This window comes from Pavona decussata, unplaced genomic scaffold (assembly GCF_977016875.1).
Source record: "Pavona decussata unplaced genomic scaffold, jaPavDecu1.1 SCAFFOLD_3160, whole genome shotgun sequence".
NCBI classification, from domain to species: Eukaryota; Metazoa; Cnidaria; class Anthozoa; order Scleractinia; family Agariciidae; genus Pavona; species Pavona decussata.
The window spans coordinates 5,001-10,000 of NW_028146343.1; the positions used below are offsets into that span (position 1 = coordinate 5,001).

A 5,000-nucleotide genomic window follows, 5' to 3' on the forward strand; every position below is an offset into this window, starting at 1 on the left:
TTTGACGATCGATTTGCACGTCAGAATCGCTACGAGCCTCCACCAGAGTTTCCTCTGGCTTCACCCTATTCAGGCATAGTTCACCATCTTTCGGGTCCCAACAGACACGCTCTTACTCAAACCTTCCTAAGAGTAGAATAGGTCGGTCGACGATGCGCCCCGGCAGAACCGGGGATCTCGCCTCACTGGCCGAAACCAGCTTCACTTTCATTGCGCCTCGGGGTTTCCAGCACCCAAAGACTCGCGCACATGTTAGACTCCTTGGTCCGTGTTTCAAGACGGGTCGGATGGACCCATATGACCGCCAACATCCCAAGCGCATGGTACGAGATCACCACCCCAACGACCGGCAGCAATCGCGGAGCACTGCAAGCAGTCCACCACATTCGACAACCGGCCGGAGGGACGGGACCCTAGCCTTACGAGAGGCATGCGCTGCACCGCCTCGGTCGGGCCCGAGCCGCGAGGAGAACCGGGCTGTAACAGACCGAGCGACCCCGAAGGGACGCACAGACCTACCTTTCCGGCACCTTTCAGACCCAGTCCCAACCGACGTTGACGCGCGCCCAAGAGAAGTGCGACGACCGGGAGCTCCGAGCCCGGGACCGCGGTCCATTCAGATCCGCAAACCCCGGGCCGGCACTACCCGCCGGCTGAATCTCAAACGGCGCATTGCTGAGTCCATTCGTTTCCCTTCCAACGGTTTCACGTACTTTTTAACTCTCTTTTCAAAGTTCTTTTCATCTTTCCCTCACGGTACTTGTTCGCTATCGGTCTCACGCCAGTATTTAGCTTTAGATGGAGTTTACCACCCGTTTTGGGCTGCATTCCCAAACAACCCGACTCTTCGAAAGCACATCGTGAGCGGCCGTCCGCGCCACAGACGGGGTTGTCACCCTCTGCGACGTGCTGTTCCAAGCAACTTAGGCATGGTCGGTCCGCCGAGAAAGTGCTTCTCGCAACTACAACTCGCCGAAGCGTTCAGGCCTCGGAGATTTCAAATTTGAGCTCTTCCCGCTTCACTCGCCGTTACTGGGGGAATCCTTGTTAGTTTCTTTTCCTCCGCTTATTAATATGCTTAAATTCAGCGGGTAGCCTTGCCTGACCTGAGGTCCAGATAGTTATGTTTTTGTCGTGGGACTCCGCGCGCGCTCCGGACACTCACCCAGCCAAGGACCAAATGGATTTTTAGCCTTCGCATGGGGGTGCAGAACAACGCACGATGCGAGTCTCTCTGCTTTTCAAGGGACACGGCGGCATAAGTGTGCCGTGACGCCTCAATGCCGCACACTCAAGTGCGTTGGATGATATCCGACACTCAGGCAGACATGCTCCTGGGAGAACCCAAGAGCGCCATTTGCGTTCAAAGATTCGATGATTCACTGAATTCTGCAATTCACACTACTTATCGCAGCTGGCTGCGTTCTTCATCGATGCGTGAGCCAAGAGATCCACCGTTAAAAGTTGTCTCTCTTTTTTGTTTTCCAACACTATTGGTTCTCAGACTGAATAAACAAAGTTTGTAAAAACATAAAGTCGGGGCTGACCGAACGCACGCCAAGCGACGGACGACCATTTAACGGCACAGAGACCGACCCCTAAAAGATTGCGTACAGTTCACACGGTAAACAAGTCTCAAAGACTCGTTTTGGATTGTTTCATCGGTAATGATCCTTCCGCAGGTTCACCTACGGAAACCTTGTTACGACTTTTACTTCCTCTAAATGATCAAGTTTGACCAACTTTCCGGCATCCGGCGCTCTGTTGCCAGAGTATCGGCGCCAGTCAGGAGGCCTCACTAAACCATTCAATCGGTAGTAGCGACGGGCGGTGTGTACAAAGGGCAGGGACGTAATCAACGCGAGCTGATGACTCGCGCTTACTAGGAATTCCTCGTTCAAGATCAATAATTGCAATGATCTATCCCCAGCACGACGATGTTTAGAAGATTACCCACACCTCTCGGTGAAGGAGATACTCTTTGACATCGTCAGTGTAGCGCGCGTGCGGCCCAGAACATCTAAGGGTATCACAGACCTGTTATTGCCTTCCTGACTTTGGTTGCATACCAACAGTCCCTCTAAGAAGTTAACCGCGAATCGGGATTCGCGTAACTATTTAGCAGGTTAAGGTCTCGTTCGTTAACGGAATTAACCAGACAAATCACTCCACCAACTAAGAACGGCCATGCACCACCACCCATAGAATCAAGAAAGAGCTCTCAATCTGTCAATCCTCACTATGTCTGGACCTGGTGAGTTTCCCCGTGTTGAGTCAAATTAAGCCGCAGGCTCCACTCCTGGTGGTGCCCTTCCGTCAATTCCTTTAAGTTTCAGCTTTGCAACCATACTTCCCCCGGAACCCAAAAACTTTGGTTTCCCATAAGGTGCCAAAGGGGTCATCCAATAACACCCTCTGATCCCTAGTTGGCATCGTTTATGGTTAGAACTAGGACGGTATCTGATCGTCTTCGATCCTCTAACTTTCGTTCTTGATTAATGAAAACACTCTTGGCAAATGCTTTCGCAGTAGTTCGTCTTTCGTAAATCCAAGAATTTCACCTCTGACAACGAAATACGAATGCCCCCAATTGTCTCTCTTAATCATTACTTCGGTTCCAGAAACCAACAAAATAGAACCAAAGTCCTATTCCATTATTCCATGCTTACGTATTCAAGCGCTGGCTTGCTTTGAACACTCTAATTTTTTCAAAGTAAACGTCGCAGATCCTGAGCACACTCAGTTAAGAGCACACCCAGTCTTTGCGAGGAAGAACAGCCCGGCCAGTAACATACCTTGCGGCAGACCGGCCGAGCCATCCCGAAATCCAACTACGAGCTTTTTAACTGCAACAACTTTAATATACGCTATTGGAGCTGGAATTACCGCGGGTGCTGGCACCAGACTTGTCCTCCAATGGATCCTCGTTAAAGGATTTAAGTTGTACTCATTCCAATTACAAGACTTGTAAAAGCCCTGTATTGTTATTTCTTGTCACTACCTCCCTGAGTCAGGATTGGGTAATTTGCGCGCCTGCTGCCTTCCTTGGATGTGGTAGCCGTTTCTCAGGCTCCCTCTCCGGAATCGAACCCTAATTCTCCGTCACCCGTTGCAACCATGGTAAGCCACTACCTTACCATCGACAGTTGATAGGGCAGAAATTTGAATGAAACATCGCCAGCGCAAGGCCGTGCGATTCGATCAGTTACTATGAATCACCAAATGACCGGGCAGAACCCGCATTGGTTTTTAATCTAATAAATACATCCCTTCCAGAAGTCGGGACTTTTCGCATGTATTAGCTCTAGAATTACTACGGTTATCCAAGTAGTAATGGTACAATCAAATAAACGATAACTGATTTAATGAGCCATTCGCAGTTTCACAGTACAAGTGCTTATACTTAGACATGCATGGCTTAATCTTTGAGACAAGCATATGACTACTGGCAGGATCAACCAGGTAACTATCCACCGCAGGGAACAGAAGTTCCTTGCTAAGCGGCCCCCCTCCGCAGAGGGAGAGCAAGCTTTCTTAGATTTTGCCTCCACGGGGGGAACCCATGAGCCAAACGGACCACACGGTCCCTCGGTCAAGGGAAACCCCGTCTTGTTTGCCACGTCTTTCTCACAACTGGACCCGTGCACAGTTCAGGCATACCTGTCAGACTCGCCAAGCGAGCTGAAGGAAGGCAAGAAAAGTGCTTCTGCGAAGGAAAATATCCTCCTGCTCTTTTGTCTCTATCATTAGCCAAAGGCTAGCGTACACAACTTCCATCTACACTCTGCCTGCCACTACAGTGACAATGCTTTCGGGCATCATCTTTTCCCTCCTTCGAAAGGAAAGCTACAAGCCCAACTTTCCTTGCCCGTTAGTCAATTCTGCCCTCTATTTCTCCGCCTTGCCGCCGTGGAACATAAGGGACAGGGTTTACTAGCCAGCTCCTCTCGGAACCTTTGCGACCAACCTGCCCACACTATAACCCCCAAACGCTAATAAGGAGACTGCATGATATGGTAGACAGAAAATAAAAACGCGAAAAAAATGAAATTTTGAAAATCGAACCCACAACCAGCCAAATCGTTTGTAAGTCATGCCAAATGACTGGTGACATCTTAAAAACCCATTGAAGCCACAACATCCCATAATTTCACGCTTTTAAAGATTTGTCACTATACGCACTGTAAGTACCTCACTAATTCTCACCTCAGATTTTACGGGAACATGTTCAAATTTTAACACGCCTCTCAGCACGACCAATTACATTAAAATTCATCGCAAAAGTCAGAATTCTCCAATTTTTGAAAAATTCACTATATTCACTGTAAGTACCTCGCTAGACAGTGGAGACCTCAGATTTTACGGGAACATGATCAACTTTCGACACACCTCTCAGCACGAGCAGTTACATAGAAATCCATCAGGAAAGTCGTGCTGTGAAGAGGTCTTTCGACTAAGAAAAATGGTGGTGTGAGGAGGAGTCACCTAAATCAGAGAAAAATACTCTTATAGGAGACTGCTACGAAAGACATTTCTGAGTCCACTGGCCCTAGTCCCCTAATAAGTGTATTTCTGTTTGTTTTAAGAAGGTCCTCCTGACATCACCAATCTTCTGTCTTCAATCCTAACCCCAACGTTAACCCTAACGCTAACCCTAACCCTACCTCCCTCAGGGGCAGTTCTATGGTTATGATCCCACGGTAGGCAGAAAAACTATCCCAATCTAGGTTTTCTTGTATGCTGACTCCATTTTAAATGCTTTTACTTGAGTCTGACAAAGGCAAAGCCAAATACTCACCCCTATATGGACGGGGAAGCAAAGTGCGGATTTTGGTAGGTCGGCATTTTCAATCAGGAATGTTGCCATTCGAAAGAGCGTCCAAAAAAACTTGGTTGGGACACATTTATTTTAGAAATTAGCGACCTAACCAGAAGTGCACTTTTTGGTGGGCCTACCCTACCCCCCTCAGGAGCAGTTCTATGGTTATAATACCACGGAA

The 5,000-nt window shown here is 48.5% G+C and overlaps 3 non-coding genes across 3 annotated transcripts in view; all 3 read right to left on the reverse strand.

The window, feature by feature from the left end:
- LOC146446797 (large subunit ribosomal RNA) overlaps positions 1-1,115 on the reverse strand; it is a 3,659-nt gene extending 2,544 nt beyond the window's left edge. The window contains exon 1 of the ribosomal RNA XR_014862392.1: positions 1-1,115. This exon is cut by the window's left edge and continues 2,544 nt beyond it. This is a non-coding gene — a ribosomal RNA (large subunit ribosomal RNA).
- A 197-nt stretch (positions 1,116-1,312) lies between these two features.
- Positions 1,313-1,466, reverse strand: LOC146446798 (5.8S ribosomal RNA). The gene has a single exon (XR_014862389.1). It is a non-coding gene; the product is annotated as a 5.8S ribosomal RNA (ribosomal RNA).
- A 199-nt stretch (positions 1,467-1,665) lies between these two features.
- Positions 1,666-3,465, reverse strand: LOC146446799 (small subunit ribosomal RNA). The gene has a single exon (XR_014862391.1). It is a non-coding gene; the product is annotated as a small subunit ribosomal RNA (ribosomal RNA).
- Between the last annotated feature and the right edge of the window lie 1,535 nt (positions 3,466-5,000).